Raw genomic sequence first — 11217 nt, forward strand, 5'->3', positions numbered from 1 at the left:
AACAAAAATATAGTTCAATAATTGAGTTTAAAAAAAACACAAAAGCACAAAGGCAGGTGGGATGTCTGCATACATAAAGGTGAATTCATATTCTTAAAGTAAATTTCCTCCAATATTTTCATGGCACATGATATGGGCCACATGTTATGACGTTCTATTATTAGCATGACTGGATAGTACAAATTACGAGTAGTAATCTACATTATTTGTACAAATCTAACGTAACTCACCGTCCATTGTGGAAAACTCATGAACGTGTACTCAGCACAGGCGGAGACCGTGGATGTATTATCAGAGCTGGATACGGTGCTGCTGCTCAGCCTTGCAGCCAATTTTCCCCATCGACCACCATTGTAAAAGAGACATCTGTGAAACTGTTGACAGGACACCTTGAACTGCCAACAAGGTCGAGTATGACTCTTTCTATTATGAATTTTTGATCCATGGAGGTTTTATATTTGTAAAACTTTCCTCAAGCCAAGAAAAGCGATTTAAAAAATCTGTGACGTCACTACAATGTAAAGTCTATGGGCCGAACTCGCAGGCAGGGCCAGCAGGAGAAACACTACTGCACATATTCAGTGGGCTGCATACCCCCAGAAGTAGCCAGAAACTTTTTTGGCATATGCGCCAGGCAACCAATTCTTTTTGGACTGAACAGGCGCCATTTTCGGTCCGGTATCCAACTCTTATAATACATCCATGGTTGGGACAATCACAGAGCTCGCCAAAGCATGCACTGCTATGTCCTGCAAAACCACAACCAATCGGGTGAAATACCAAGTTTTTAGGGAGTCCCGCCACTCTTGAAAGCTCTTGGCGTAGTTAGTGTAGTGGTGAATGGGCAGACCACTCCTTCATCTCTCCTCTCTCAGTTTCACACATTATCAATCTGGGTGATGGAAGACCTGGTATTTTGGTGTGTTGCTATTTAGCTAATGTTTAGCCAATGGAGCTTTCTTATGCACATGTGATTGAGGTTAGCAACAAACTAACGTTAGTAAGTTAGCTAAACTGTGATAATACCCAGACTAAATTAACTGAGCCCATTAGCGAACATTATGTAACGTAATATACAGTTTTTGATATGGTGACCACGCATTGCGATGTATTATTTACGGATTATCAAGTTCATTGTTTAACGTATAGCCATATAATGTATGCCTTTGTTATTTTATAGCTAAGGGTTCATTTATAGTCTACCAATGCACAATTAATAATCAAAGGAGGTTTGTAAACATTTAATTTGAACATATGATATTCCCATAACATTAGCTATCATTAGCCCTGTCAATCATTGTAAAGCAGCCTCCAGATCTAAATAAAAGAAGAGAGAAGGAATGAAAAATACAGATTTTGTTAATAATATTTATTTATCCGATACTCAATTTTTTTCTTTTTTTTATTTGCCATGGTGAGCATTTTAATTTGACTCGCCATGAGCCCTGTAAAGTATGCCTCTAATCATCTTTGGATACTACTTGGAGACCAACAGCAAATAAACAAATGCACACATTTGGGAAAATCAGTCAGTGTTCTCTGAAGTGTGCTCTCTCATTTGGTAGAGGCATTTCTTAATCAAAGGTAGGTCATATGATGTAGATATGTTGGGTTTTAGTGTGCTTCTCAATTCATCTCCCATAAGCTACAGTGTGTTTTCAGTTCATGAAAGTTAACTGTAACATTTCTGTTGCTTAAAAAAGTCTTGTTCAGCATTTGGTTGTACTAAAAGACGCTATAAGAAGTCAGCTGTTCAGTCTTTCTGATAAGTACATTTTGTTTTAAGCCTGTTTTTCACTTGCCAAGATTAGCATTAGCATTATCACAGTCAATGTAAATTACAGATACACCGTGTTAACCAAACTAGCAGATAGTGCTAGTGTTAGCGCCATGCTCTTGTTCAAATATGGTCTTTTGGCTCCAAAAATCCAAGATGGCGATGGTCAAAATACTGAACTTGAGACTCCAAAATGAGAGTCCACAAACCAATGGGTGACGTCATGGTGGCTATATCCGTTATTTTTTTACAGTCTAAACGTATGATGCTCTGAGCATCAGTCTGGTGGGTAGACTGGAGAACCTGCTGTGCAGGGTCTTCTGGTCAAGTCAAGTGCAGGGCTTTAATGAGGAATGTGAAATGTAAAGTCCAGTTTGATAACCCCGTCCTCATCCCATTTATATGGCCGTGATACAAGATTTGATGCAATTTAGTGCAGAGGCGGGTTAGGGAAGGGTATTATGTTGCAGGTGGACTTGGTGTGTTCAACTCCTGTTTTGGGTTGTCTGCCATGGGTGGGTTTAATAACATTTCATACTGCTGCAATCACAGCTATCTGGATCCAAATGCCACTATCTCTGTTGTGTGTGAAGGGGGGGGGGGGGACTCCACTTCACTGTGACATCATAATGTTCTGCAAAACTGGTTAGATGGTCTGGTCCACCACTGGTCTGGTCAGATACTGAATTGGTGACACTTATCTTGGGTGCCCACCTTGAAACTGTGGTGATTGTATAGATCTTCTGTGTTGCTGGTTTGTGTGTGAGATGTGTGTGAAGCATCCACATTTTGAAATTTGTACAACATCCATATCTGAAGCACTATCTACTGTCATGGCTAGCACTTCATGAACACATACAAGGAAAATACAATTAATACTGCTTATTACATTCCTTCAAATCATCACTTCAAATATTCTGGACAGATATGGATGTAAACCACAACTTGACTGGTTGGCGGAGGCATACAACTGCAAGGTGGTATTTCTAGTTTATTGCTAGAATGCACATCTGCAGGATGGACACATTTAAAGAACGTATACATGCTCCACTTAACACAAACCCCCAGAGTACTCATGAAGACGTCAATCAACGGAGCACATTAACACTTCACAGACGACTTGAAGGAACACTGGAGAAACCAATGTTTGGGATTCATGAATTTCAAGTGCACATCATATGTCGTACATCGCTTAACAACTCTGGAAAAGGTGGTCTGAAACCAGTAGCCCTGCCAGACTGTCAAGTGCTTCACTGTTGGGTAATGGCTCACAACTTGGCATAGTCCTTCACAGTTTTTCTGTTATGTAATCCATCACATGATACTTAAGCCTGTGTTAGTACTCATCAGCCTAATACACAACACTCACCGATTGGTAAAAAAAAAAAAAAATCCTGAGAATTTAACAGTATCATGAGGATGCATAATTTTATTTCTGGTACTGGTGGAGGACTCTAACTGCATCTATTGTTGAAATAAACAAGGTATCAAATCCAAGAATACCGAGTCAAACCTTCTGTTCTTGTAGGGAACATTTATCCAAAGTGAGATGATCAAGAGCATAAACTTCTCAAGAAACCTCAAAACAGAGAAAAATAATCTGAACAGTTTTAGATGGACTGTGTTTGTGTCTGATGATATGTGATCAATTATAAGATCCACAGCTGTTCATTTTCTCTTCTGTTTCTTCTTTCAATGTATGTAATACTCATTATTTTCAGTTTTTTATTATAAAGAAACAGAAATATGGAACTTCCAGATCTTATTTTGATCAATAAATTTACAATAATAACACAAAAAATGGTGTGAAAATCAGATCAGTGCCTTCTTGGAAGAGGAGTCACAGCAGTTTTTGGATGCATTGGGATATAAAATCTGTGTTTGAAACACCTCTGGGTATTTTTCTGTTTCTTCTACAAACAAAATATTACAGCCAAGATCCACTGAGCACATTACAACAAAGTTCTGTCCCATGTGAGGGATTCACCTGTTAATGCATGGTGGGACGGCAGAGTGACCAGTGGCACGGAATAATGTATGTAATGTAAAATTGCATGGGTAGAGAAAACCTGCCAAAACTAGGGGGTTCTGGGGTCATGCTGTATGGGGTAAAACAACATAAAACATATAAAAAGGAATCAATAGATGTGGAAGTTGAATACATCAACAAGACAAAAACAAGAAGACAACAAGATGAAATAGTATGTTGGACATCAGCTTATAGTAGCTCTTTATTAACACTCTTCTAATATGAGGCATGTCATTGATCAAATTCATAAAAAGTTTACATCTAGTCTATATGCATAATTACATATGACAAGTAACATAAATGCAAAGGTGAATTCAAACATTTGTCTCTGTTTACTTTAGTAAAACTACAATAAAAAATAAAAAAAATAATGCTATTACCAGAACACCTGGCCCAGAACATGTTGCATATAAATGCATCAATATGGCATACTTTGAAGACATAGAGTTCAAATTAACCAATTCTGCATTGAACCTGATGTTAACCTTTTCTGCTTTAGCATCCAGACCGAAGTCACTACAGTCACTGATCCAGACTGTAGAACTATCCCTTAAAGGAGCTACGCTACTTGTATAACACCAATCAACCTGACCAACCCCTCCCCCTCCCAAAATAAAAAAATTCTCCTCGGATCTACACAAATCTTGTAGACCTATTTCCATCTCAAAATGGCAAATTTCACCAAAAGGTGAGGAGTTTGTGAATTCATCTGGAAACACCATAATGATTTGATGAAAAAAAAAAAAAAAGCAGTTGTCAGTCAGTAAATTTAATCAGACATTATTGCAGTTTTTGGTTTCCCTCCCTTTTTATGTCCCTTGTGTTGAAGATTAGGATAAAACACAAACAAAAACACAGTGTGGGTGAAGACCTGGAATATTAGGGTCCAGACACAGCCATTCATTTGGGACAACACTCTCTCGACTGGTGTGTTACTTCCAGGTAAGCAAATGACAGCATGCTAGCATCAAGTGCTAGCTAGCTATTAAAATGTGATTGTGAGGCCTTGCTTAGCTATATAAAATGCAGCTCATGAGGTGTCATATTGTTATTATTATTACTATGTGTAATGATGACGTGAGATATAAGGAAAGGGAGGACGTCAAAGAAAGTCCAATTTATTTCACTGATTTCTCTAACAGCACAAGAACAGCTGTCATTAATGTTACGTGCGACCATTACGCATGGCTGCACATTTAAATCAGCACAATAACCCAGTTCAAAGATTAAGTAAACCATCATTGCGGTATCTCAGTCATCATTATTAAACGTCAGAGGGATGATCAATGATCTACTTTATAGCACATATGTGGAAACACACTTTACGAACGGCTTCACAATTTAGAATAAAATAGAAAGATTATTGATATGGGGAAATAACAACTCGAGTGTAAATAAAGAGTGATAAAAATTCATAACTCATAAATAATTTAGAAGTTTATAAATGCACCTCTGATTGACATTTTACCAGAACACATTGGAGCCTGCAAGAATAATAACGCAACAAAAAAAAACTTTGACACCAGGAGATGTGAACAGAAAAAAAACTAACAGCCTTTTAAAAACAGATGTGTTAACAGAGCATTTTATTTTAAAACACTGCAGTCATTTTGTGGATTTGATCTTGTTAAAAATGCCTCTCATTTAGGGGGGGCAGCAATAAGGAGATAATGATAAGATTGATGTACATATGAACTCAAAACAAATTGAACTGAATGTTATGTTAAATTATGAAGCTGCATGGTGTTTAAAATAGATATTATGACAAAATAAGAACTTCAGTTTTGTACATGGTTGTTAAGTCTGGGACAATTGAAAGTAGTTGTGGGACACTGAGGAGTAAAGTTAGTTTCAAAATATTCACATATAAATGGAAATTCTCTCATCAGGTTGTCATTAAAATGGCATTTCTGTTTCTTGGAAAGGGCCATTGTACCTCCTCTGTCTGCTCTTCTTCACCCTCCTTGTGTCACTCTTCTTACTCTTAACTTTTTCTTCTCCTCCAATCTTTCCCCTCCTCTTCACTCGTCTTCCTTTTCTCAATTCCTTTCCTTCTCTTTACCTTTCCACCTCATAATTTTGAAATAATAAATTGGCAGGCTCTGGTATCATATCTTTACCTTTCCTCCTCTCCTTCCATATCACTATTTAACAGAAAACATTATGCTAATGTTAGCCATAAAAATTTCAAAATATATTTTCACACTATTTGCAATAATGCCAAACTATTTAAATTGTAATCTACAAAGAAATAGTCATAATTAATTGTGCATTAATTTAATATCATCATATTTTCAAAATAGCCTGTCCATTGCATCGTTACCTTTTTTAACCTAGCTACAATAGTAGTAGTAGCTAACTAACCCAACTAGCTAACTTAGTCTACATAGCTAACGTTAACTAGCATAACTTATTATAACCTTATGGAGCAGATCATATATCTATACAATAAATTGTGATATTATAACATCACTAGCTAGTATCTCAAGCGATTGTAACTTACCTGGCTTGAAAAGACGTTTACGGTGATGCTGTGGATTCACTTTGACACTTGTTATATATTCCATGTAAAATATTATTTCACTTTGCAGTCTGTTTTTAATGCACTGTTAAAAATGGGGACATTTCTGGGGACAGCTTGAACATAGGGACGTCTGGTTACCCTACAAGAACTCTTGTTTCTTTACACAATGCTTGCTAACAAATGTTAACAGGCTAAAAACTTGTTGACATTGTGTAAATATCACAGAATCCTTACCAGCCAGTGTCGAAACACCCATAGCAATGAGTGAGAAGTGGCGGAGGTGATGTTATTCGCTTCTAGTGGATCTTCACCGTTCTGCTTGGCATATAATAAACTGTTGAAGAAAACAGGTTGCTTATTTATATAATGTTTGCTAATGAGCAAGCTACTCACTTGCAAGCTACAGAGTAGCTTGGATGTTAGCAAACACAGCAATGAGTGAGAAATTGGCGTAGGCGATGATGTTTGTTCATTTCTACTGCCGTTATGCTATCAAGATCATTTGAAAATAGAAATTCTAGACATATTAACTTTAAGTAAACACTGTTGAGCTAACATCACTCATGTGATTAACTGATAAACTTATTATTTCATTCTCAATACATTGGTTTATTTTGACTCACTTCAGCCATTACACATATGTCATTTTAAGGTACAAAACCCCTCATCATGGCAGTGCCAGGGCCATGTTCTACCCATAATCCACTGCAGGACCACACATAGTTGTTCGTCTCCACAAACACTGACTCACCATGATGCATGTAAAGGCCTGAAGCAGATTTATTGGGCAGTGCCTTCGTTGTTTCTGCTACGTTTAGCACCAGATTAATAGGGACGTTACACTCAGGTTGCTGCAGCACAACATCGGCAGGTCTGGCTCGTGCAGGAGAGTCCTCAGTGCCTACCCATGAGCCCTTGGGACTGCGCAGTAAATCAAACAGGAAATGCAGCAGAAAGCCTAATAAAGTTATTCTAATGATAGCAATCTCCGCGGGATCATCCCAATGTACATTGGAAACTTCTCTCTCTCTCTCTTCTGCCATGCTGCCTGGTAAAGCCAAACATTTTCAAAACACATCCTCCAACACCAAACGTGGAGAAGCGGAAACAGAAGGTTAGAGGTGTGGAAATTAATAACATTAATCACCAAGTTTCTTTCTACCCTCATCTCTCGCTCTTTGCCTTACGGTTTTGAGGAGACGAGATTAAATATGAACCAACTCAGGGGGGATTGAAACCGTCCTTCTGATCACATTAATTCAGCAACACCATGCTCACATGAATATGTATGCTGATTTGTGGAAAAAGTGGCACATGCCCTTGTCTTATCCTGATTAATTCCATTATCACGTTTTAATTTTCAGTATGATGCCCAATATTTTCAGTCAGGTGACTGAAAATTTACTCTAGAACAAGTTTCGGATAAGTAAACAGGCCTCATCTCGCCAAATGTTTACAGATATCACCTTTGAGCTGCAAAGTCAGGGCCTTTAGCTTGTGCTAGGCGCTCTCAGCTATAAAGAATTACATTCCAGGTCTTGTATTTATGTTTGGGGCCGACACCTTGGACTGCCCTTTTATTCCACTCCTCGGCCTAAGACATAACAGCTTTTGTTTGAAATTTAGAGGCAGACACAACAACACAGCCATGGCTCCACACTGTTCCGACCTTCCACCTCTGTTTACAATTCAAGCATCTCAAGCATAATGTTGTGAAATGGACAGATGGATCTACTAGGCGTCCAAAGAATCCTGTTATCTACAAAGTTTGTGCCAGTGCCTCCAGTCCATTCAGTAGGCTGTGTGTATAAAGCCACAGGAATAGATTTTCCTATCAATTTTAGTGAGCACACTAAAAAAGAATATTGCAATGAATTCTACAAAGCAAGGATTTTTATATAAGCAATGTTAGTTTGGGAACAGCAAAAGAAGGAGCAGTCTAGAATGAGCTAAAATATTGATAAATGTCTCATGGTAAGGAATTATACATTACTAACAGTGCAGCCTGCAGTGAAAATCAACTCATCTCTATTTATTGAGTCTGTGGCCTGTTGTTCATTTTCTAGGAATTTAGCTGAAGTGGCCTCTTGTTATTTCAAGTACTAATTGAACCCATTTTCATTTTCTAAACCTGTCTTACCACTTTCATTTTAAAGCAATAACTCATCGATGAACAACACCACTCGGCAGACGCCACTTGTCACAATGGTTCCACTTATGCATTGACCAAAACAGACTCAACAGTGAAAGTTGCATCACAGATTTTCAGGCCGTTGGCGCGTCAAAGTGCCTCACCACTTATAAGTCTGAATTGTGTTTAATATATTCAGTTTTAGGCTGTTTTTAAAAGCAGAGAGCTGAAAGCATCTCAGCAGATAGACTGATTGGATTTAAGGTATGCACATTTTCCAGAAATTTGGCAGTTTTTGACTTTTTCACAAATCTGTCCCTTGAGGTTTACAGACTGAGGCTTTTCCAATAAAACTGCCAAACAAGGAGAGGAATCCTATTCAGTCTTTGTCTTTGATATTCCTAAATGTCCTTAAACCGTGTTGAACCTTTGCAATATTTGAACCTTATTGAACTTAATTCAGTGGATTTAAGTAAAGCATGCTCGCATCTGTGTCAGTGTTTGTAGATGTGAGTTGTGATCTTCCAATCATGGGGATGCTGATCCAGGAGAAGTTGACACGTCCTGGTCGGCAATCTGCATGGTAGCTGAGGTGCAGATACTTCATTCAGGCAATTCTTTCCTCTGATCATAATTGCACAGTGACAGATGGGCAATGGTGGAGCGCACAAGTATACAGCGTGCATAGAAATGTGCTCATAGCTGTGAATAGAAAAAGCCTCCAAGCAATCAGGTGTGTTTTTTTTGACAACTTGCTTGCCTATGTAACACCGACTTCATCACACAGAGTTGCATAAAAACGGACATAAGTTCCAGGAAAGATGCAAGTTCGAGATATGAAGAGTTGTAAATCTTCCCTGGTACAGGTGAATGCTGGAAATTGTGGCCATTTTTGAATCAGAGAGCTTCTCTACTGAGATAATGGACCAGTTGCGTGGCCTCTTGCCACCTTCCCTCCTCGACAAGTAAGTATCAAGAGAAAGGAGGTAGAACGGAGAAGAAGCAGTTAAATTGCCTTAACAGCTGTGCAGGGTATGAATAACTCGTTAGCTGTGTGCATTTTAAGTCATCAAATCCCGAACCCCCTCACCTACCCCTCATTTGCAAAGGGGACAGGAGGGAGGTGCTAATTAAAGTGATAAAGAGAACAAATCTTATCAAATCTGGCACTGGATTTTTTTTTAGAGGGTGGGGTGGAGGTGTTGGTGTGTGGAGAAGAAAAATCCACGGTTACATCTGTATTCTCAAACACTCAGGGAAGGTGCTATTTCATGTTTAATTAATTAAGCAGTCTCTTTAACTGTATCTTGACAAATGTGATGCCAATTAGATAGTGAGGAGAAATTGTTTATTGCTAATTAATGGTTGATTTCAGGGGAAAAGAAGTGAAATCCTTTGGTATCGTACCATTTTTCCTAACTGTTACAATGCATAAATGAGCATCTACCTCTTTCTCTGCCATCGCTATCTATTGTCGGTTGAACGGTTGAAAGAGCAGGAGGAGGAAAGCTTGAGGTTTGTATCTCTCTCATGCTAGCGACAGAAAGCAACATTAGCAGATTAACAGTTAAACTGAACTCATGTTATGCAGCCGAGCTTTGTTCAAACCACCAGACCTTTATTTTAAAATCAAGTTTCCAAAAATACCAAATATGTCAGACAAAGTCTTGGGGGAATGTGTAGATTATATTAATTTAATCTACCTTTGCAGCTATAGAAAATAGTTAAGTATTTCCATAAATATAATTTATATAAAGGGATGGGTAAAGCTAGAATATGTGTGATATTGTTATACAACGTGGAACAGTTGTAAAAGAAAATAAAACTTATTGAAAGAAACTTAATTTGAATATTAAGAGAAAAATAAGGAGTTTGAGGAGTTAAAATTGATTTGGGGCCTAATCCTAATCCTAACTGGGATTATAAAGTTAGAGTTAGGCTCCAAATCCATTTAAACCTCTTGATGTCCTTATTTTTCTCTTAATATTCCCATTAAGTTTCTTTCAGTGTGTTTTCTATGTATTTTGAGGTTGTCAGCTGCAGTCTGCCAGAGATACATCTGCAGCAGAGCCCCCTGTGGTCAGGGAGGATACTGCAAAACTTCAATAGACATAAGAATCAGTCAGATCAAATCATTCCATGAGTTTGTTTTAGTGACATAAATAAACACAATGTTCAGTCAAGATCACAGTTCATGTCAAACATGAGAAAGTATAAAACAATGTACCGTCTTTTATTTCTGTCACTGTGTGAATTCAAGCTGCAGCTGAAAGGCTAATGGTGAGACTGTAGCACTGGAGTGAGGTAAAGTGATGGGTTTGTGTGATAAATTACTCATTTATTCCTAATAATCTGGAAAATAGAAGAAAAAAAAAGAAACTAATTTCAGTTTTGTGTTAACAGAACAAAATGGACCACGTGTGTGTTTCCATGTTATCATCTTAAAGTGAGTGATCTAATAAACACAAAACCAGAAAATGACTCTTAACCTAATAACTTTTTTTTTTGTTTCTTTTATTTTCACCGTGTCTTTAGGTTTGCTGCATTTCCTCACTGTTTGGATGATGAACTAGAAGTTACAAGAGGTGCATGGACCCTGCAGGACACGCACAGCTAAAGAGAAAAAAAAAAAACCCCAAAACTTACAAGGCATACTGCACAAGTACAGCCTTAAATTTTGTAGATTGCACTGTCTTTTCAAGTCCAATTGAGTCCTAAATGTTTCATTTCCTTAAAACAAAAAAGAAAGAAAGAAA

This window comes from Thunnus thynnus, chromosome 10, assembly GCF_963924715.1.
Source record: "Thunnus thynnus chromosome 10, fThuThy2.1, whole genome shotgun sequence".
Taxonomy (NCBI): domain Eukaryota; kingdom Metazoa; phylum Chordata; class Actinopteri; order Scombriformes; family Scombridae; genus Thunnus; species Thunnus thynnus.